This window comes from Pinus tabuliformis, chromosome 7 (assembly GCF_031772625.1).
Source record: "Pinus tabuliformis cultivar Carrire ecotype Pingquan chromosome 7, CPIR1, whole genome shotgun sequence".
Lineage (NCBI taxonomy): Eukaryota > Viridiplantae > Streptophyta > Pinopsida > Pinales > Pinaceae > Pinus > Pinus tabuliformis.
The window spans coordinates 1,781,752,540-1,781,777,419 of record NC_142293.1 but is presented as its reverse complement, the minus strand read 5'-3'; positions in this window follow the sequence as shown (position 1 = coordinate 1,781,777,419).

Genomic DNA, 24,880 nt, shown 5'->3' with positions numbered 1-24,880 from the left:
CATGAGCTTAGCTACAAAATCATATGTTAGTTGCAGAATCACCCTGTTTCGGTAGCTGAAACAAATATTAGATTAAAAATAGGGAACATTATGAATTTATGAAAGACTAGACAAATATATACCTGCCATGTCATTATTCTTGTTATATAATGCCCATGGAGTGTTTATGGTGGTCAAAGTCAGGTGAAATGAGTGAAAAAGGTGTCAAAACGAAAACAACTATGAGGCTCAACAGGGCTTCATCTAGCTTCATCTACTTCTTTTGTCTTGATCTTCAATCAAGTGATTTCTTGATCTTTCTTATTAATTATATTGTTATTCCTTTCACCACCCAAAAATTTCTCTTTCTGCCATTTCTTGAGCTTGTCTATTTCAATTAGGGAAGCAATAAGTTCTCTTTGCTTTTGAGCAATATCTTCCTGAAACCAACTTTTCAAGAAGTCTTTTCTTTCTTTTGCCTCCTCCACTTGTAGCTTTAGAAGAGTGGACTTTTATGTTGCTTTGTTAAAATATTACATTTGTTCTTTCTTCCTTTCACTTTCCTTTTTGAACCTGTATATTTTTGCTAGAGATGCATCAAGTTCATTTTTATTTTAACCAACTTTTGTTATGTACTTCTAAACAAATTTCTCTAATTGGCTTGTCATAATTTTCTCTTTCTTTTCAACTTCCTACACTTGAAGTCTTATAATGGGAACTTATTCTTCGAATATATGCTTTTTCTTCCTTTATTTTTTAAGATCACATAAGGTTTTTATCAATTCTCCCTCCATATTGACTATTGATTCTTCTTCTTCATCTACATCATCTGAATCATAATCATCATCATCATCTTCGTCCTAACCTGCATGCATCTTTGAGTAGATATCATGGAGATTCTTCCAAAGAGTTTTTGGATGATGAGCATTGATCTACTTTGGATTTTATATCATTTGGAAGAGATCTTATAGTGACATTCATTTATTTTGTATTGTATTTTCTATATTCATCGGTAGATGTGTCTCCAAAAATAACAGAGCATGAAACATCACTTCCGTGAGCTTTCAAATAGGCTTCCATTTTGGATTCCCATATTTCATATTTGGATTCGTTAAACTCATGAGATGGATTACTAATTTAACTCTCTTCATTAGCTATAACGAATTTGGAGAATATGGAAATATTGTAGACTTCCTTTTAACATTTGGATGTGTGCTTATTTAACTTTCCCATCTCCACACTTTTGATATATTCCTTCCAGCTGTTAAGATGCAACAGAAAGAACTTGCTCTGTTACCAATTGTTGGAAATACTGAGAGAGGGGTGAATCAATATTTCACTTCAATTGGTTAATTTTAACTTTATGGAGAGTTAATTAACATTAGAATTAGATAGAACATAAATAAACAACACCCTTCAACAATGCACAACATCTAAGACAATACCCAAGATATTTTAGGTGCAAACCCATTTGAGAGAAAAACCACTGAAAACTTCTTAATATAGGTTTTTGAAGATTACATTAATAGGAAGCTCAAACTTTCAAGATTCTCCAAAAAAACTAGAAGGAGGATCCAACCCCTTTATTTATCAACTCCAACTAAAATGATTCTCCAAAAACCCTATTTACCAGCTCCAACTGGAAAGACACTCCAACCCCTTGGTTTTATTAGCTCTGAATGAAATGATTCTATAACACCCTGATTTACGAGCTCCAATGCCCTAGTTTTATCATCTCCAACTGAAAGGATGATCTAACACCTAACACATGATCTAAACTTCCCTAGCACCACCCTATCACCCTGAAGTGTTCTCAAACTCCAACTTGAATGGGACTTCACTCTCCACCTCACACCACCCTGCCACCTTGAAGATAGAAGATAAAAGAATATGATTTTCCATTGTCTCTATCAATGCATGATCATGGAAATTTTCGTGAATGATTTCAAACAAAAATTCCCATCATAAAAGAAATTTTACTGACACTTACATTTTCTTATGAAATCATCAACAATGCATATTCTAAACAACTTCAACAAACCATTAACATGACAAGAAGCAATAATCATGAACAACCATAAACAAATGATATGATAATAGAGTTCACCTAGTGTGGGCTACATCTCTAGGTTTGATGTCAAGGTGGGGAGGACATTTCATTAGTTGTTTCAAGAATATGATGAGTATATGATGTAATCTCTGTCAATACAAGAATGAATCCCTTTTACTAGAGTGGCATGTCTCTCCATGAGAAATTATTCTATAAGAACTCTCATTCATAAAATATCTAAATGAACACATGGAAAAATACACCTTATACCTCCAAGTCTGGGGATGAAATGAAAATTGGCTACTCTGAAGAAGGAAATTCCTGCATCATCACACTCCTTGCAAAAAACTATGAAATCTGAGTACAAACACGTCCCATTTCTATTTAGGTCAAATTTGGGCTCCCTAAGAATCTTTTGGATTCCTCACAAGATTCTCTTCTCAACATAGGAAAAAAATATGCTTCAAGGATTAGAAAATGGACTACACCATCAAAATCCTAGTGAAAAACTAGTTCACTTGAGTATAAACTCGAGATATTTCTAATGCCGTCAAAAATTGGCTCCAAGGGAATCTCCAAGATTCCTCAATAATTCTCCATTGTAATATTCTATGGAATATTATAGGGAATATTCCCCTAGAATATATCACCTCAAAAAAGGTTCCCTACCTAGGCATGGTTCCCTTTGATCCTAATTTAGTTGCTCATTCCTCTAGGCCTCAATTCTTTCTCCCCCGACGTTGGTAAAAAAATTGAGTTTATATATTTTTTAATGGGCAAAGTTTACAATAACTAGGTTGTTGGCCCATTGGCTAATAGATTATTTTAAGTTCCTAGTGGTTGGGTAGATCCTGAGGTCAAACCCTATGGGACCTCCATCTCATTGGTGGTCAATTGTTTTTTAGTGGCGTGTTTAGTTATTTAGAGGGACGCCTATTAATGGGCCGACCGTTTTGGCCGGGTAGGTTCGAATCCTGTTGACCTTGTTAATATATATGGAAGGCTCCAGTCACATGGATGAGCTTCTATACGAGTGACTATGGTTGACTTCATCCTGTGCTATGCCTGTGACTATGGCTCAAAACCCTAAACTGAGATGCAAGCTTTGGACCCCACAATTTCACCTCAGAGTGAACTTGTTCCTTTGTGGGTGCGCGTCAAACCTATGCAAGACAAAAATCAAGATAGAAGAGTGTGTCATGATAGTGTCCAAATGCGGTAAAGTTCACTTGTATTTATAGACTTCCAAGGTGTCCACTTTGCTTAGGGCTGACCTTATCAAATGTGCACATGTGGGATTTTCTTCATAAGTACACTTTCCCTTATCCGATTTGAGTGATCTTTAGGTTGATTTTGGTCCTCTAGAAAAGAGGAATTAAATGCAGTCATTATCTCAATCAGGTGAGATATCCAATGTGGAATTTGACCACAGTTTCATATTTTAAAACTCCCTCTCAACTAGGGATAATTCCACCTACATCATGTCACATGTATATTGTCATAAAATCATATCCAATCTCAAGTATCTCATCATTTCATATCATCATTGATCTTCTAAATTCATCTCTTGCTCATTCCTTCTTGACTCTTAATTTTCCATGCTTGTATAATGAATATTCTTGAATCTAAAAGAAGAATAATTTTCCATCAGAGGGGAGCCTATGATACCACCCTATATTCATCGGGTTGCTACTTGGAATATATGTCAGTGGATTACTACTCAGAATCTCTTCCAATGGGCTACTAACCAAGAATATCGATGAGGAGTCATATCTACGACCCACATCATCATCAGAGAGAATATCACATCTGAACCTCGAACCATATTAGGGAGCTCAATATAAACCTGAAATAGCATGGGGGAGATACTACTACAACCCCATATTGAGAAATAGGTGATATATGGGAGCTACTAATCAACCCATCCTATTGATTACTGATCTTCCCAACAATGACCCTCGAGAGTCATGTGGTAGAAAACATACATCATAATCTGAGCCTAGAAAAGATACCCAACTTACCAAGAGGTAAGTATCGCACACCTCCAAGCCTCCTTAACCTATTGGCGAGATGGGGAGGGACAATCCCAACAAGACCTACTTGTGGGTATGATTCCAAATAGGGTATACTCTTCAAAGACCAAGATAGGGTGAGCTACTAATCAAACTATATGGGTAACAGATAGGGGTGATACCTTATTCTCTAGAGTTACCTTAACCACAGAAGCCCTCTATCTCAATTCCTCACCCTGGGAGCTCAAATAGGGGGGAAGAGTTGGCTCAATGTCCTCGATCAATGATGCTCTCATAATACTCATGTTTGGTATCAACTTGATGATTATGTTGCAATAGCAACAATCTACTATTCATATAGGTCATCAAATAAAATATCAGATTAGAACATAAATATAATATATATAAAAAAAATGATACGATTGTCACCCTCCATCTCGAGGAGGTTCCAAACGCAAGCCTAAGCTTGTCTCGATATATGAAGGTAATGTAGTCCCAACTATATTTGGGATTCTCTTCCATCAGTTTCAACTCTTTATCATCATAATGTATTCATGTCATATCCAAATCGTGCTTAGATGAATCTCCAAGGAGATTCTTCATCCTTCCACATAGCTAACCATGCTAGAAAGATTGTAATCAACCTCACTTGTGCTACGGACCTCTCATCCAAGGTATCATGGCAGATCTCATACTAATGCAACATCCAAATGTGTTCATCTCATCAATAGAAATCCTAATCCTAATCATAACATCCAAGTAGTCACATATCACAGGAAGATTGTCCCATTCAAGTATTTTGAAGGATGCTAGGCAACAACTCAAAGTGAATGAAGTGGGTCAATCATGAATCGACTCAGGTTCTATGTACAACATATATGTATACGAATGGGTGTTCAAATGAAACACCATGCTTCAATCAATTGTCGGTTGCCATGTCAAGTTCAACAATGTCTCTTTATAGCTTCTTGAAATTCAATAAGAGTGTCCAAGGATTTGCATTTCCACTTTCTAACAATTCTTTAATAGTTTTGCAATATATATTTTCTTTTCTAACTTCAGAAATTGATACACCATGCCATGATTCATCATTTTTCACTTCAGAGACCATATCCATCTTACTTTCATTATCATTGATTAATTTCCTGTCAAGAGTAGATCATTAGTATAAAATCAAAATCAAAATCAAATCCATACCTTCAAACACTTCTGAAGTAGAGGTTTGGATCAACACATTCTTGGCTTCAGGATATAATTGTCAATGCAAACATATTTGGATTGGGGAGCTTGCTTCATACATTTATCTTTGCAAAATAATACTTTATCAAACCTATATGTTTACTATTACACAAATCAATTTTTTCAGATCAAAGCTAATATCAAACTCACCAATATCATTTGTATCAAAATCTTTAGACCAAGTGACAGGTAGAGCTCTCATCAAGTCATGACTTCATCTATTATCATGCCAACAATTTTTCATTTTCAATATAAATTTCATCGAGTCATCCTCATGGTCATAGTATAAGTCACTAGATTAAAATGCATACTCCAAGAATAAGTTATGCAAGTTCCATTCATTCATTTTCAAATTACTTCACATTGAATCACAACTGTCAATACTTCAACCAATGTGCTAAGAATAGTGAGGCCAACACAGAACCATTATCAAATACCAATATTGGTCACCGAAAGTCACTATGCCCACATAGCATTGCCATCAATTCAAATCATTAGTTGTCAAATCAAATCATTTGTCATAAGGTCTAATCCCAAATTTTCTATCATAGTGAGATCTATAGTCTAGAACATCTCAACGTCAATTCAAATTTCTAATTCATTATCAAGCATCATGTCAAAACTCCAAACATTGCTCATCTATATCAATAAGTAAAATCATGTCAAACTCTTGTAGCACAAACTTAAAACGTAATGACATATCTATGCGCATGTCCCATTCACCTGCAAACATAAGATAAATCTACACATTTACATCATAGTAAACATTCAAACTTCCGTATTCATAGAACTTTTTGTTGTTGTCTTCATGTCTGTAGGGCTGACATCCTTCATGTGTACTTCTGATTTCATGCACAAAACTTCATTTTTGTGTCTTATAGGCATATTTTCACCCATTGGCCTTTCTCCAGGTAGTTGGGAGGCTACAGTCACACTCTTGACCTTACTTCCATGCGGCTGAAAGGCTACAGTCGCACTTGTAAACCTACTTTTATGCGACTGAGGTTTATGGTAAGGGAAAACTCTCTCTTCTTAGATCAAAGCTTTGTTTCAGATAAAAAATGTTAGATATTTGTCTATTCATGCCCATAAATCATACAACAGTAAATAATATACATATAATTCCACTGGTAATAGGAGTATGGATCTTATGGAGAGATTATCCCTCTGAATGGAAGACCACTTCAATCATCTTTATTCAAGTCATTATCTTGTCTATAATATTGTCATGCATGAATATATTTTTTAGATCATAAAGTAGACTATATCCACATATTCATCATGGTCATATATGTTAGCATGGCCATGACATCATTACATGAGTCTTTCATCAAGGGATAGTGTCAAATAGTTAATAGGATCATACTTCAAGAATCATGATCACAAAATTACTTCTTTGTCACGTAACTCAATCCATCAAGTCAAGGAATTCAATTTTGCCATATTCCATAATTACTAAGCATATTAAAACATAACCATGGTAAAAAAAAGATCATTAATATCAATATCATTGTTACACTTCTGTCATCATGGCTATCATGCTTTTCACAAAAGAAATCAGTAACATCAAGTTACCATCTATTATAATCAAGGATCTAGACTTCTTCATGGGATCAATATATAAAAAATGATAGATGTTAGCCAAACATAAAGTATACCAATATACCAAAGATAAATATTTCCAAATAGCTCCATAGAGTCAATAAATTCATTATGTCTAAAAGGTAAGATACTTGTTCAGTACCAAGTGCACCATTTCATCATAAGAACCATGAATCCAAATCACTTTCATATCCATGCATGAGCCATATGAGAAGGAGACATTATCATCATACCTTATGGCTTACCTTGCCATCCAATATTACAACTAAAACATAACATTGAAAAAATATACCATGCATACCTTATAGTGTTCAAATACTTGTGCTTCAATTGACATAGGTAGCTTGTTGCACTTTTTCACCTTTTCATCAAGTGATTCTTTAAATTTTCTAGCTCTAGTTTTTCTTTCTTGCATCTCAAATAATCCTAAAGAAGGATCCTCTTATTACATCTCATCAAGGAGGTTAGAAACATATAAATACTCAAATATGCATGCATAAAGTATAAGTAATGATCAAAACCATAATCAAATCAATAAGTCTAAACAAAAATAAGATATATGGAAGCATCATAAATCAAGAGTACTTATCTTCAATCAGAGGTGATCATCTCCCTCTTGAACCAACCTTCAAGAGCCATCACTGTCCATTGTCCATATAACAATTTTTCCTTCAATATTTCAACCAACTTTATTAGCAACTAGGCCTAATAGGGACAGTCCCATTTATGGCTTCATCAATTTTTACACAAGTGCTTGAACATATTCACTTTGACAATGTTATGGTTTCGAGAATTCATATCTCAAATCTTTTCCATAAACCAAGGTTTCTCTCAAACCCTAACCTTACAATATCCATCAAGCCCTATTAAAAAAAATTCCTAAGGTTATATTCAAACCCTGGAATTCTTTTAGCTCTCCATTATCCTTTTCTTTCTTCCATCAATGGTGTCATCATATGGCTGATCTCCATGAATTTTCTTCAACCCAACTCTGATTCCATGTTAATTTTTCTTATGGCTATATTTTTCTTTGCTTTGATAATTCCATTTCTTCATTAACACATTAATTTCACCCACGACATCATAAAATTATTCAGATTTACATCATTATTCAACAACATATGCAACTATGTAGAAATAATAATATCATCATCATCAATGGAATGAAACATAAAGAAACAATAGAAGAAAATCATTCACACAAAGGGACACCAGGATTGGTCGAAGACTAGGGAAAAACCCACTATGGGGAAAACCATTTCAAATTATTCTTCTTCTTAGATTATCATCAAATGATTCAAAAAAAGAGAGTACAATGATCCATATCTTCATCTATGTAACTAAGTAGAAAAAACAACTACAATATCCATAAATGAACCCAACAATGGTTATACTAAAAAATACGATTATGAGGTCTGTAATGAACTATCATTGTATGCAATAAAGTTTTGAACCTTGCGATCACTGAGAAAAATATTCAGACAACTGAGATTCCATCATTTAGGTCTCGGTCGCATGAAGGAGGAGTTATGAAAGTGACTATATCTACCCACTCACTCCCTTAAGCCTAGCATGCGAGCGGTTAGGGTCAGACACAGATTGTGAAAACCTTAACTCCCAGCCGCATGGATGGAGAGTTTTCCATGCAACACGAAGAATCCATTCACATGGATGAGCTTCTATGTGAGTGGCTGTGGTTGACTTCATCATGTGTTGTGCCTATGAATGTGGCCCAAAACCCTAAAACTAAGATGTGAGCTTCAAACCTTGAAATTTCACCTCATAGCAAACCTGTTCCTCCGCAGACGAGTCTCAAACTTGTGCGAGCCAAAAACCAAGATAGAAGAGTGTCTCATGATAGTGTCCAAATAGGATAGAGGTCACTTACATTTATAACCTTCCAAGTTGTCCACTTTGCTTCTGAGGGATGACCTTGTCAAATGTGCACATGTGGGATTTTATTCATAAGTACACTTTCCCTTATCCAATTTGAGTGATATTTAGGTCGATTTTGGTCCTCTAGAAAATAGGAATTCAATGTAGTCATTATCTCCATTAGGTGAGTTGTCCAATGTGGAATTTGATAGAAGTTACATATTTTAACAATTCTTTTACTTCCTTTCAAATGGGAAGATTTTAGATTGCCTTCATCAATCCATCAACTACTAGTCCTTCATGGAGATCTTCAAGTAGCTACATGGATCCTCCTCTTCTTCGTATCTTCTTAAAATTGGGCTTTCATCGTCCTGAATTTACTGGAGCCAAACTATGACAGGATTCAGGCCATCAACCTTTTATATCAATTTCCTCTAGTCATCATAAACAAATGAATTATATTTAGCCAATCAAAGTAGAGCTTAGTCATATCTCCCTTTAGACATGAAATTGACCTTCATCATTCATAGGAACATTAGGTTATATCTTTATGCTACATCTTAATCTCAAGATCATGTAAATATACTTACAGTACAATCCTTCAAGGATTACTAAAATCTTCTACTCAATCCATGTATTCATTGAATTGAGTTCAAAACCAATAGTTGTAGAAATACATCTATTTAAAAGATAACAAAAACCAAAATATCACAATCATAATTACCTCAACATGATGGCATTTTGTAAAATTATTAGAGAATTCTTTCTTTTCTCCTTTGAGATCAAAATCCTTATGCATGGTTTATATTGTACAAGAATCCTTCTCCATGCTTTCAATCAAAGTATCCATGGAGTAAGCTATAATGACTCCTTCCTTAGTGTTAACACTCAGAAATTTCCCTTGTTGTAGGAGGAAATAACTAAGGTAACCTCAAACCAATCTTGTAGGTTGAAGCTGGCCCTTCAACCTGAAGAGTGATCTTTTCATAAAACTCAACTACCCTATGGTCACTATAGTAGAAGGTTTTGTGCAATTGAGTTTAATTGGCCAGATGTTTTCACTATAGATGAATTAGTTGGGTGATCTTCAAAACAATTGGGCATGGAGTCCAACTACTTAAACAATTGAGATCATAGATCCAATGAGCAGGCTTTATAAAGCATGTAAAGTCACAAATCCTTTTTTTTTTTGGAAAATTAGAAGAAAGAGAGACTAAAGGAAACAATGTTATAGAAGGTTGGAGCAACAAATATTAATGATCGATAGTTTAAGAGAGGAGCATCAATGAAATCCAATCTCATACACTAAAATTCTCAGGCATGCAAGAAGACAATTATATGTTAGAGCAAATACTGACAGGGAGAAGTGACACATGAATTTCCTACTAACTTCTCACAAAAGACTGTGATTACATTCAAGATTGCTCAAATATATCTGGATTACAATTGTCTATTCAATAATTCCCAACCCTTATTACATCTTTACATAAATTGTTTTATAGAACTTATATAACAGTTTGAAAAAATAATAGAATCCTCATAATTACAATATTAAGGTAATATAAATATCTTTTAAGTTCATGCATGAAAAATATAAACTTAAAAAATATTTAATGAACCCTAGAAAATCTAAAGGCAAATCTGCTAAAATCTAGGCAAAAATAGAGTGATCTGGTCAATTGTCTAGCTAGAAAATAAAACAAGTCCCTCTGTAGATTATCATCATTGTTTCAACAAAACAAGTTCCTCTGTATACTTCATCAACACTGCTCTTAGATTTTTTCTACTGCTCTGCAATTTTCTGGAAAATTTGCTAAGAAGCAGGCCATTGACATTACTAATTTTCTAATATGAGATATCACTGACAACCAAGAGATAAATACTTTCGAATATCACTGGAAATAGAGATGTCAACGTCTCTGTTTCATTTCAAAATTGTTGACATGCATGTTGTTGACATTTTCCTGTAGGTTTCGTTTATTTTGATAACACTTAGAGTTGTCATTATTGACTTTTTCACAGGAGAGCACACTTGATGTTGATCGATATTGTCCCATCAAGTCATACCTTCATGGAAGAGTCTTTATCTTTGGGTTATTTAAAAAACATACCAAATTCCTCTTTCAAATAATCAAGTAATCACATGGAAGACTTCTCAAGTTTATATTACCAGGCACATTCTTATGACCAACTCTTTCTACAAGATATTTGTAGACATAAACTATACCTTCAAGAGCAGGGTTACTAAGAGAACACGCATACCTTTTCTTCCATATAATCATATAGCCATGCTTTCTTGAATGACCTTGATTCAACCCTTATCAATGACCATTTGCATTCCTTCATCCTTTAAGGCAATTGTTTACATACTAGATGGAATATATACTCGTCATGTCATAATGCTTCTACCAAGAACCTTCCTAAATGATCCTTCTTTGCAAGGTGACTAATTTTATCATTATGTTATAAAATGCTTGAATGAACTATAATTTGCAATATGATCCTAATCTTCTAATTCTTGTAATCTAGATGATTCCTACCAAATCAACTTGACCATGTAGACTTTAATTCCTCTACTATCATATGATTCTTTCCATGATTCCATACTTTACAAAAAAAACAATACTTCTTCTAAAGAATGCAACTATGCATACTTACTCTATCTTCTGCTTTTAAATAAAGGAATGAAAAATTGCAAATGAACCTGTTAAAGATGGAGATTCCTTCAATAATGAATATCCTAAGGATCTTCTCCCTTTGACTTATTCTTAGGTTCTCTCTTTTCTTTAACTATGCAAGCTTCACTCCTTTCCTTCCTTTCGTTGTTCAAGGAGTCAACCATTAAACTCAAAATAATTGCCTCTCTTAGTAGACCTAATGTCCTTCTCAAGTCTGCACTTAGGGCACACAAGGTCATCTACTTTCTACCCTTCAAACAACCACAACATGATCTTCCAAAATATCCTCAATTAGGACACCAATCCTTCACCCTTCCTTCTTGAAGTCCTCTTCTAACCCTCCAAAGTACTTTTGATCTAGGCATGTTATTTCCTGAGGCATTCAACCCTTTCTAGGGCACCTTGAAGTGACCCAAAACAACTTACAAACCACTCCAACAAACCTTCAATCTATTTGTTATTTCTCTAGATGAATATTGTTTGTTTTAGGGAGGCTAATAGTCTTACTTATGCCTCCCTAAACACAAATTTTTCCACCTGTTACACTGGAAAGATATTCAACCTATTACAAAGATAGGTTACTCTTTTTTTTTTTGCTTAGAATTGATATTATAATCTTCGACCTAGTATCCTCTAATTTGTGCCTCTACCATAGCTAAAAATAGTCCCAAAACCAACCCAAACATACCTGATCTTCTATTCTTCTAGGCTTAAGATACCTTAGGATACTCAACCTCCTTGATTCAATCTTCCTCGAGAAATTATTTCAAAACATTTTAGGGATATTTAAAGACTTTCCTTTCAAGATGTAGCCATTTAATATATAGATTGAGACATGGAGTACAAAATGGTACTTGAGTGTCCTTCTTGATGATGTCTCCAACTATCTTGATGCTTTCAAGACCTTCAAAGAGACTTCAAATATGCCCTAGAATGATGACTTCTAGGATGCCTTCAACAATAGTATATCCAAACAAATTTAGAGAGTGGATGATGATCCTAGGATTATTTGATGCTTCCTTTCCTTTAATATGATGAAGTGCACTAGAGAGCCTTCAACGAGAGATTATCCTTACTTCCTTCAATGAGAGATTGATCCTTATTAATATTATGAGTTATTTAATGAAAGATTGATGTATTAATCTTCCTTCTAGGTCAATAGGTATTCTTTTTCTTTCCTTGTGTATTTTTTCAAATGATTCTTCTAGCCGACTTCTCTTCCTCACATGAGCTCAGATACCATGTTGGAGAATCTATTAGGGAAGCTAATTAAACAAATTATATTTATCCTTAATGATTTATTGTGAAATTAAGTTATCTTCTTATTGTTCTTTATTAGATCTTTTCATCAAATAATTATCAAGAGAAAAAATAATAAACACAAAAACTAGGCTCCAACCCAGGGCAAAACCCCTCCAATGGGAAAACCTAGAAATAATCTCTTCTCTTCTTATATAATCAAATCAAATGAGAAATACAAGACCCCAAGAACAAAGTCAAGCCTTCCTATAAACACCAATTCAAACCTCAAAATGATCTCTTTCAAGACAAGAAAAATTTTCCTCAAGTCAACGTAGTCAAACTCTTCTAAAGATAGTCAAGTTTTATACTTCAAATCTCGTAATAGAAGTTTTGACCTCCCTACAATAGAATTTCAGACCTCCAATTATTTCTGCAACTTCGTCCTCTTACAATCTTGAAATTTTAGCATGTGTGGAATCTTCTAGTGCATATTTTATTTGTTTTTACCTTTCCTTCTTTTCTCCTTAACTTTTTGCTTCTTCCTTGTCTTCTTTGCTGATTTTACTTCTTTTTGTAGAGATAGAAATCCATAAGTTGTGTGTTCAAAATGAGTCGAATATTCTTCTATATATATGTTCTTTCATGGAGTTGAATAGCCCTTTCTAGGTTGACTTCTCATTGGTAGGGCTGACTTGTGCTTGGAGGCTTATTTTGACTCTAGAATCAAAATAATATCTTTTACATGTTAAAACTTGCCCAATAGGGTCTTATACAAATGACAAAGAGTCTTTTGACTCAAGAAAAATATTCTTTTGACTAGAAAAACCTTAGTAGCATGAAATGCATGCTTGACATAGTTGACCGATATAAATATAGCATGAAACTCATGCTTGAAAATAATATTTTTCTTTCTTATTTTTCTTTGTAACATAAGATATACATAATGACATGAGTACAATGACAATTATGAAGACTAAAACTAGTTATATTTTCCAACATGGTGGAGTTAGACATGTCCAATCTTGAAGACACTTTGAAGATACATATAATAATTGAATATATGGATAAAAGCAGTATTAGACATGATTTATATACATATGATATCTATGCTATGGGGCAAGATGTCCATATTTGAAATGGGTTGAAAATACTCAATATGAAGATGAAGATTGGAGCACAAACTTAGGGGGAGAAATCCTTAATGGTAGCAAAAGAGGAACACATGTCAAGAAATTTTGAAAAGATGTAGAAAAGGGGAGAAACCTTTGCTATTGATTTCAAATGGGGAGATAGCGCAAATAGGGGAAGTAGTTGACACGAAATGTGGAGACAATGAAGAAAGGGGAAGAAACTGTCAGAATAAGAAGATATCAAAGTATTTGAACCATAACTAACAAAGAAGATATTGTTGAAAACAATTTTTATTGATGTCAAGGGCAGTCCCGATGAAACATAAATATACATAATCAATTGGCATTTTTCGAGAAATTTCCAATGATAAGTGGAACACATTCTAACTCCTCACAGTTGAGGAGAAATAAACTTTTGAACACATTCATATATATATATATATGTGGAGACAATGCAGATAGGGGGAGTAACTATTAGAAGAAGAAGCTACTGATGTAATTCCATAGCTAATGAAGGAGATATTGTTGAAAATAATGTTTATTGATGTCAAGGGCAGTTTTGATGAAGCATAAATATACATAACCAATTAACATTTTTCGAGAAATTTCCAATGATAAGTGGAACGCTTTCTAACTCCTCACAATTAAGGAGAAATCAACTTTTGAATACATACATACATATGTGTTCCACTTATTATTGGAAATTTCTCAAAAAATGCTAATTGATTATATATTTATGTTTCATTGGGACTGTATTTGACATCAATAAACATTATTTTCAACAATATATCCTTTGTTAGTTATGGAAATACTTCGATATATTCTTCTTCTGATAGTGTGTCCCCCTGTCTGCATTGTCTCCACATTTCCATATATATATATATATATATATATATATACTAGTGAGAAGTCAAGTTAGTCCTTCTAGAAGACATGCCAACCCCTAACAAAATAAATTTCTCAAACTCATATAAATATGTCACTTATGTGGATCATTTGGGGCAAGAAACTTGGGTTTCGTGTAAAACAATAAGGTTTGAAGAAAACCAAAATTCTTTGAAAGGAAGATGGGCCAAAGTTGACTGAGGAAAACTATTTCAGAATCAAGTTGGGACTGATTTGGATTATTTTTACAGGACGCTGGAACTCTCAACATGATGGATAATACATTGTAGACATCTAATAATGATATGGAGGAACATATCATAGGTTTGAGGTGAAGTTGCATATGGAACAATGTTAGACAACATGATATTGCATGAGATGATGGTCTTGAGAGTTATTGAACCAATGTTTTATCTCATGGTGTATGTTGAGTGAGCCAAGTGCTATTTTCTTGGAGCTTTTGGTTGGTAAGAACTAATATTATTGACCATAGATCATATGTTTGCATCACATCACAGGTTGTGTCATATATTTGAAAAGATAGTAATTCACATCACTGGTCATGTCGGTTTTGGACCAATCACTCTACAAGTCCATGAAGGAGTTATGGTTTGAGGAAGGCCCCTTGGAACTGAATAAATCGAGGTAATATACTTTGTGTTGTGCAAGGGAGGAATGTGCCACCAAATTGGGTTTTGGTTGGCATGGTTCAAAGTCGGATATACATTATAACTCGATGGATAAATTCTTGTGTATAGACATTTTATGCATTCTTTGTGCAGAATGATTGGAACACCCTATTTTATATTGCAGTGTATTGTATATGATATATATTTTTGGTCATTAGACCAAGTTGGCCCACCCATCACATACTTTTGATCATGGATCTGAACCAAGAGGGGGACATTGGTGCTGAAATAGGCCAAGAAGTCAGTGCAACATGACAAGTGCCTATGATCAATATTGAAGGTGTAAGCCTAAGGGTATCATGGTTGGGTAGAAACCCACTGAAGAAAGGAAATTTGTGTGAACGAAGAAAATTTTTGAAGTACCTTGGAAAAGTAAGTTGGTGCCTACAAATTTTTGAGTTGGTGCTTAGTTGAGGGGATTAAAGTCTCTTGTAGGTTGGTTCTTACAAATTTCCTAAGTTGGTGCTCAGTAAGGGGATTGAAATATCCTGCAGGTTGGTGCCTACGTAAGTTTTAACTTATTGTTTACTTTGTATGAGTAAGTTTACAAAATTTTTGCAAAGAAATATCGTATAATTGTTTCTTATATAAAGATATGTGTTTCGTAATTGATTTACATCAAAGTAACGAAACATTGATTCAACCATGGTAGTAGATATACCATGGTGTTCTGAACATTGTAAATATTTTTACTTTTGCAACTAATGAAATGATGATGACAAAAAATAATAGAGATGAACACTTATAGGGTTTGTGATACCACAAATGGGAAAAGATAAGGAATTCTAAAGGATTTATTTATTATTCTTTCTATCTAACCTACCTTATTAGCTTCACTCTATTTAAACTATGAGTAGTAGAAAAAACCAATTCATAGAGTTAAGCCATCCCTCCTATAATTTAGCAAACCTCTTTCCTATATTCTTGGAACAAGAAGAAGTGGTGGGGAAAAGTTCTTGTTAGGAAGAAAATTTAAGATTCTTGTTTCCTTGAGGATGTCTAAAAAATTGGGTTTGTAATAGAGAAATGAGTATTTCGTTAAGATATTAAATTAATAATTGTATATTGTCATTCTCTAAAATTTAGTTTGTATAAGATTTTTAATTTTTAATAAATGAGTTGTATTACAATTTTTTTTAATACCTTGTTTTATTTTGCTGATAAGGAACATTGATTTGTTTTCATTATCACCCATCAATCAAGTGATTTATTTTACACTTATTTTACACTTAAACCTGATATTCACTTAATTGGGAACCAATTTTTGAAAGTTTAAAAGTGAGAAGTAATCTTGACATGTTGAACTTGAAAACCCATAAATATTTTTCCTTAATAGTTTGCATTTAACAACTTCTCCCATTCAGTGGGATTAGTGATTATATTATTATTAATTAATGCCTTCTTGCTATTAAGTTCCTTTAGGTCACTTGAAAACCAATAAATATTTTTCCTTAATAGTTTACATTTAACAACTTCTCCCATTCAGTGGGATTAGTGATTATATTATTATTAATTAATGCCTTCTTGCAATTAAATTCCTTTAGGTTTTCTTGGTTTGATTATTTTTACTTTGTAACATCTTAGCTGTGTGATCAAACTTTACTTTGATTCTTGAGATGATATATTCTTAATACTTATGAATTTTTTTTGCATCTTTTGTAATGATTTCTATCTATTTGGAAGGATCGATTCTACTTCATCGCAAAGTCTTGCGATGTATCTTCTTATTCTTATTTGATAATTCCAAGAATTTCATATTCATGTTTAAATAAAGGCCTCTAATGTTTCATGATCAACTAATGTCTCCTTGCTAACAAATTAATTCTTCTAGATTTTCTTGTTGTTAATTCTTTTTACTTTGTAACTTCTTAATTTGTGTGATCAAGGTTTAACTATGATTTGTGAGATGAGAAATTTCTTTATCCTTATCGAGTTTTGTATACATATTTTGACATGATTTTTTATTATCTCAAATGATTGGTTATTTTACATCTTTCAGGGCTTTTGATAAAGAAATTTCTTATCATGACTTCATTGTAAAGTGTCGTGATTCTATATTTTTCTTATTTTCTTCATCTTCTTGTTATATGAGAATGTCAAGAATTTATTATTTATGTCTAAAATGAAAGCCCCAAATAGTTCTATTTAAATTGGACTTGGAAGTATGTCAACATCTCTTGTAACTAATCACATTGTGATATGGATTTGAAATAATCAATATTAGTTATAAATTCTTATTTTCACATTTTTTTTTTATAAAAAGTTACTCTAAAATTAATAATGTAACTAATCACATTGTGATATGGATTTGAAATAATCAATATTAGTTATAAATTCTTATTTTCACATTTTTTTATATAAAAAGTTACTTTAAAATTAATAATGGATGTGCCAATTAAATGTTAATGTAATTTTTCTCATAAGTTAAATAAATAAAAATGTTATATATATATATATATATATATATATATTTTCTCAAATAATTCTTTTGATTTTTAATAAAGAATCATGAAATTAAAATACTTTTATTATTAATTTTAAAATTTTTAAATCTCTTTAAAAAAATGGTTTCTAATGTTTTTTTTTCTTCCCTTTAAAACCTTTAAATATATTTTATATTTCTTTGATTGTGCTATATAACAAGGGTCTTAGGGTCCTATAAATATAGTGATCAAGGTATCATTATCTAGACATTTATCCTGAGGGATGTTGTAACTTATTTTTCTACTTTAGTTGTTTTTATCCTTGTTGTTGTTCCTCTAAGATGATAATGGTCAATTGATCATGCCAAAGCATCTAAGATATTTGTGTTAGGGGTTTTGGTTTTGGTTTTTATGGAGGACCAATACATAGAACAAACTGTGAGAATGATGTATTAACTCTTTTAGGTTGTACTAATAGATAATCAAAGGGATTCCATTTAACTTCACACAGTGATTTTAATTTATAAGGTGCATAGAAAGAATAGTAAGGAGATATGATTAATTTAGATTTTAGAGAGAAAGATAAATTATCATAAGTGGGAAAACCTTTGTCCAATGTTCAAAAGTTAAACAAATTATTCTTAAAATTACATGAGATTCTGACAATTTTATGATTTAGAGGGAGCATTTCAGATAGACAGTCAAATATCTCAGTCTCTTTATGATAATAACTTCAGAAGGAATTTTAAGAATAACTGTAACAAATTTATTCTCACTTGATATCTCTGTAAAAATTAAACATATGACGAATAAAAATAATAAATGAAACACATGAAAAACTTACAAAAGAAAATGAGACTGTATGACACCAAATTCAAAAGCCTTTTGCTTTATTATCAGTGATCTAGAAAAAGCGTGTACATCAATGCTTTACAAAATTGATTATGGAAAGGTACCACCTTTCATAACTCATAGAAGAGAGTTATTTATACAAGTTTTAAACAAAATATCCTAAACTGATTACAAAATAGCTTGAAATAAGATAGGAAAACAAAAATTGTTGCATGATGTGTCCCTATTAGATAGGAAGTTGTTGATGACTGTTCCTTCAAAATCTGTTGTTTCTATCTTCTTGTTGGAATGAAAAGTTAATCAATTGTTTCACACAATTGATCCCACCTTTTATCACTAGGTATCTCAAGATTTACCATCCTTCTAAGTATCTCATCAACTTCGGTATATCTCTCAAAATTGATCTTAGTGAGAAAAAGGTATCCAACTTCATATTTGATGGTGAGGTCGAGCTCAACGCTTCCAAAAACTCTTTGCCAGTAATATGTCTTTTTATCCCTTCAAATTGATTGTTGTCTACTGCAATAGTATATAGTCTCTCATAGTAATCCTCCAATTTTACTAGCTGATCATTTGATGACACTATCTCTGGTAACCCTTTCTTATGCAACATATTGAATTTAGAACGAAACCTTCTAATTATAGTGTTCAAAGCTTCACGTTTTGTTTTTAGCTGAGATAACAGATTCTTCTTCACTAGGACTTTCTTAATTTCCAAAAGAGTAGCTGTCCTATCTGGAATGTTCATCTCTTGTAATTGTTGCCTAGTTTTAGAGCTTAGTACCTTGATCATCCCTGATGCTTCTTTGATTTTTGTGCCCAATGCTGCCTTTTGGGTCTCTATCTCTGCCCTGCATTTAGCAATCAGTTCTTGTTGCTAAAAAATGATTTGTATTGATGGCCATAATTTTGTTATAGAGTGGCTAATATCTAACCAGATGTTTTCTTTGGCTTGGGCCAAAGTGTTTGCCATTAGAGTTTTTCTCTCTAACTGTTTGACCTTGAGCTCTAACTTGTGGGACTTTTTCATTTCCTCTACATACAAGGTATCATTTTGTACTTTCTGTGAATCTAGGGCTTCGAACTTCTGGAGTAAATTCTTATTTTTTTGTTTCTGTACTTGTAGCTCATGTGATAACCTTGTTGTTTCACATATTGTTGACGATGAGGAAATGTCAGTAGGAGATGAGCTTAAATCTGCACTTATCATTGGAATTGTTGTCACTGAGGTCACAATAAGTTGTGTAGTCTCTTTTTCCTTGAGCAATTTTTCTATCTTCTCCTCCACTCTCTTGATCTGTATGTTTTGCTCAATGATGAGCTTCAACATCTCCTCCCTGTGTTGTTCATTTTCTGCCAATTCTTTGGTTTGTGGATCCTCAGTTGAAGGTAGTTTCAACTATTTCTTCAAGGCTGTAATCTCCACATTTTTCTTTTACAGTATTTCTTCAATTTCTTTACAGTTCTGAGGATCATATCGAATCTTGATAATGCTATCTTCTAAAGACTTTAATTTGTTATCTTTAGAGAAGGATGAATACTTTTCAATCTTAAGTTGTGACTATACATTTGACAAAGCAGTTATGAACTTGGAAAGAGACATGGCAGTTGTAGTCATTGTTGAAAATAGCATCTCACCTGATTGAATATGAAAATACATTTGATCAATGGGATGTATCTGGTTCACATCAAATGAGAAGATGGTCTTCTTGTAATCTGTTGCGGATTTGGGAAATGGAATCTGAGCCTGCAAAAATGCCATTTTCATCCTTCCTCTTTCACTGTCAAAGGTAGAGAGAAGTCTATGCTGAGAAGTGGATGTCTGTTTCCAAAATTGATTGGATAATCTCCATAGGTTCAGTTGAAGAAGGAGTTGAAGAAGTAGAGGGAGGCTTGGGATCAGTGGTCCCTGCTGATGAGACATCTTCCAATTATCCAAGATCAATTATCTCTGGTGGCTTGCTTCCTGATTACATTGATAGTATAATTTTTAACTTCTTTTGTAAGATATAGTACTATTTACCTAGTTCTGTAGCTGACTGAGTTTCCTCTCTAGCTCTTTTATGCTGAGTACTCTATGTAGCTGGAATATTCGTCTATGGAGTTGATATCTACTCATCAGATTCTGTGAGAGTACCTTCATACCATTGCTCCTGGTTCATAAATTTTTCCAATTCTGGCCTTAGAGTATGGTTGTAAGGTGTTGCCTTCAACTGCACTCTGAGAGCTAAAATGATCCCAAAAGGATCATAAGACCAAGTAAAGCTACCTAGGTAATATCTTCTGTTGAGGTAATATAAGACCAAGTAATATTTGGTTATCATATGATGCGCGAATATATGTAATTGTGTTGGTTAAGTGAACGCAAGTAAGAACACATATTTACACGAAGCTAATTTTAGTTGAGCTACTTAGGTAATATCTTCTGTTGAGATACCTGTAGTTGAGTGAGATTTCCTTCAATGGAGGCTGTGATCGAATAAGCCTCATCTATCCATGGTTGTAGGCAACCTTTTTAATACCACTTCTTTATGCTGAGTGACATCCACCTGTTCCTTGAGCGCCTTTGCCTCCTGCATCCGTGCAAGCTTCTCTGTAAGGTCAACTGTCTGCATGGTCCAAGTGTTTTCCATTAGAGTTTTGCTCTCTAACTGTTTGACCTTGAGCTCTAACTTGTGGGACTTTTTCATTTCCTCTACATACAAGGTATCATTTTGTACTTTCTATGAATCTAGGGCTTCGAACTTCTGGAGTAAATTCTTATTTTGTTGTTTCTGTACTTGTAGCTCATGTGATAACCTTGTTGTTTCACATATTGTTGACGATGAGGAAATGTCAGTAGGAGATGAGCTTAAATCTGCACCTATCATTGGAATTGTTGTCACTGAGGTCACAATAAGTTGTGTTGTCTCTTTTTCCTTGAGCAATTGTTCTATCTTCTCCTCCACTCTCTTGATCTGTATGTTTTTCTCAATGATGAGCTTCAACATCTCCTCCCTGTGCTGTTCATTTTCTGCCAATTCTTTGATCTCTGGATCCTCAGTTGAAGGTAGTTTCAACTATTTCTTCAAGGCTGTAATCTCCACATTTTTCTTTTACAATATTTCTTCAATTTCTTTACAATTTTGAGGATCATATCCAATCTTGATAATGCTATATTCTAAAGACTTTAATTTGTTATCTTTAGACAAGGATGAAGACTTTTCAATCTTAAGTTGTGATTGTACATTTGACAAAGCAGTTATGAACTTGGAAAGAGACATGGCAGTTGTAGTCATTGTTGAAAATAGCATCTCACCTGATTGCATATGAAAATCCATTTGATCAATGGGATGTATCTAGTTCACATCAAATGAGAAGATGGTCTTCTTGTAATCTGTTGCGGATTTGGGAAATGGAATCTGAGCCTGCAAAAATGCCATTTTCATCCTTCCTCTTTCACTGTCAAAGGTAGAGAGAAGTGTATGCTGAGAAGTGGATGTCTGTTTCCAAAATTGATTGGATAATCTCCATAGGTTCAGTTGAAGAAGGAGTTGAAGAAGTAGACGGAGGCTTGGGATCAGTGGTCCCTGCTGATGAGACATCTTCCAATTATCCAAGATCAATTATCTCTGGTGGCTTGCTTCCTGATTACATTGATAGTATAATTTTTAACTTCTTTTGTAAGATATAGTACTGTTTACCTAGTTCTATAGCTGACTGAGTTTCCTCTCTGGCTCTTTTATGCTGAGTACTCTATGTAGCTAGAATATTCGTCTATGGAGTTGATATAACCTACTCATCAGATTCTGTGAGAGTACCTTCATACCATTGCTCCTGGTTCATAAATTTTTCCAATTCTGGCCTTAGAGTATGGTTGTAAGGTGTTGCCTTCAACTGCACTATGAGAGCTAAAATGATCCCAAAAGGATCATAAGACCAAGTAAAGCTACCTAGGTAATATCTTCTGTTGAGCTAATATAAGACCAAGTAATATCTAGTTATCATATGATGCGCGAATATATGTAATTGTGTTGTTTAAGTGAACGCAAGTAAGAACATCTATTTACACGAAGCTAGCTAAGATCTTCTTAAGGTAATTAGGTTCATGTAAATAGATCTTCTTAAGGTAAGTAAGAACATCTATTTACACAAAGCTAATTTTAGTTGAGCTACTTAGGTAATATCTTCTGTTGAGCTACCTGCAGTTGAGTGAGATTTCCTTCAATGGAGGCTGTGATCGCATAAGCCTCATCTATCCATGGCTGTAGGCACACTTTTAAGACCACTTCTTTATGCTGAGCGACATCCACCTGTTCCTTGAGCGCCTTTGACTCCTGCATCCGTGCAAGCTTCTATGTAAGGGCAACTGTCTGCATGGTCCCCTTGACCTCCTCATATTTTTTCTATAGCTTGCGCATCCCTATCTCTAAGCGCTCTACATTTGGGTCCTCCTACAAGGTGGTTACGACTTCGAATGACTGTTCAAAAAGCTGCATGCTGTCTACTACTGCACTGTCGGCCATCTCTATTGCTGTTGTAACAGTGGTGGTACATTGTTCCCTGACCTCCGACAGAGTTGAAGGTTGAGCCCTCAACTACAATTCTGTGATCTATAGGTTTAGCTCCAACTAAACCAAGGCCATCTTTTCTCGAGCATCACGCACACCTGTGGCTAACTTGCAGATGCACGCCTCTACCAGTTCTTCTGCCTAAATGTCCAACTTCGAGACCATTCGGCAGGCTTCCTCCACTACTTGCATTATTTACTTTTTTTGCTCCACTTCCTTGTTGCACTACAGGCCCAATTGCTCAATGTTGATGTGTTGCTCGCTCATCACCTGCAGAGCGCTCTCCCAGGCCCTGAGTTCCGCGGTGACTCCATCCTGCAAGAGGTAGAGTGTCTCCCGAGGGAGCATAGCCATATTCAGTCCTACCCTTTTCAGATTGCTAATCGTGTGCCTGTTGGCCTCATTTTTTGTAGTGAGTGCCCCATTTGGTAGCACTATCGTGTTGGTCACCCTTGTGCACAAAATCTCCTCTGCGGCTGAAGTGTCGATCACGAGGCTGGTAGACACTTTGCCAGGCTATGGAGTGCGAACCTGAAACTCCTACAACTTTGTCTGGAGAGCCCCCAATACCAATCGTTGTTTCTCTTCAAACTATTGGAGGGCCTCCGCAGTGACATCCCTCACCGTTTCGCCAATGTTGAGCAAATCCCCCTCAGCGAGGGTGATAGGGTCCAAGGATGTCTTTGAAGCCTTGGTTTTCTTCCGCGAGGCTGCCTTCTCTTATGGGCGTGGATGCTTTAGTTGGGTGGACTTCGTTTAAGGGTCCGCGCCACATTTTTTTATCTCTATTTTTGCCTCAGCCCTGGGTGAAGGTGACTTTTGTCCTTCGCACTCTTCTCCTCCTGTTTTTTTGTTGTTCTTCTAGTTTCGCCACGTCGTGCGCTGCCTCGGCCTTAGCCTCTACTTCCTCTTTTCTGTGTTTCTCTACCAGCTGTGCCATCCAGAGCTTTGTTTCTTCCTTCTTGCACTGCACGACAGACATATCCATTTCCACCGCGGAGCCAGCTAGAGCATGCCACTCCGGTGGCCAAGACTTGAGGACTGCGAAAATTACATCATTAGTCACTAGATATGGTAGTTTATGCCATGTCTTCATAGGGTCCTTCCATGCCCTAATAAAGACATGGTGGAAATCCTCTTTGAAGTCTGCAAAGCTTTGTAAACTGGAAAATATTGTGGGCGACAACCGCGGCTTGCGATTGATCCCCATCCGGACACTCATCTCCATTAAGATCCAAAAGATCTTGCTTTATTTTATTCACTGTGCATCCTTGGTCACCCACAACGAAGCGTACTTCGCTACCTCTGGAAGGTTTGGTGTGACCGAATGGAATTGGCTATCTTTGGGTAGTTCCCATGCCACCAATATGATCAAGAGCAAGAGCCACGTGTAGTGGAACATCTTGCCTTGCTCCTATTCCTTGCGACAGTTCGCAAGGAACTCGCCGCATAGATAATTCGCCCAGTTGAACTAGACTCCTTTAGCGCATTGGGCCACTAGTGCAATCACAAGCGCGGGCACCTCATCCGTGCGACACTTCCACATCACCTTCCCTGCTAAAATTTGTGTTGCAACTTTGACTGCAAGGTTGTTAATGTTGGAGATGGCATATCCCTGCTTCTTCTTCTCCAACTTGAACTTCTTATTCATCGCTTCTGTGAGGGCCAACTCTC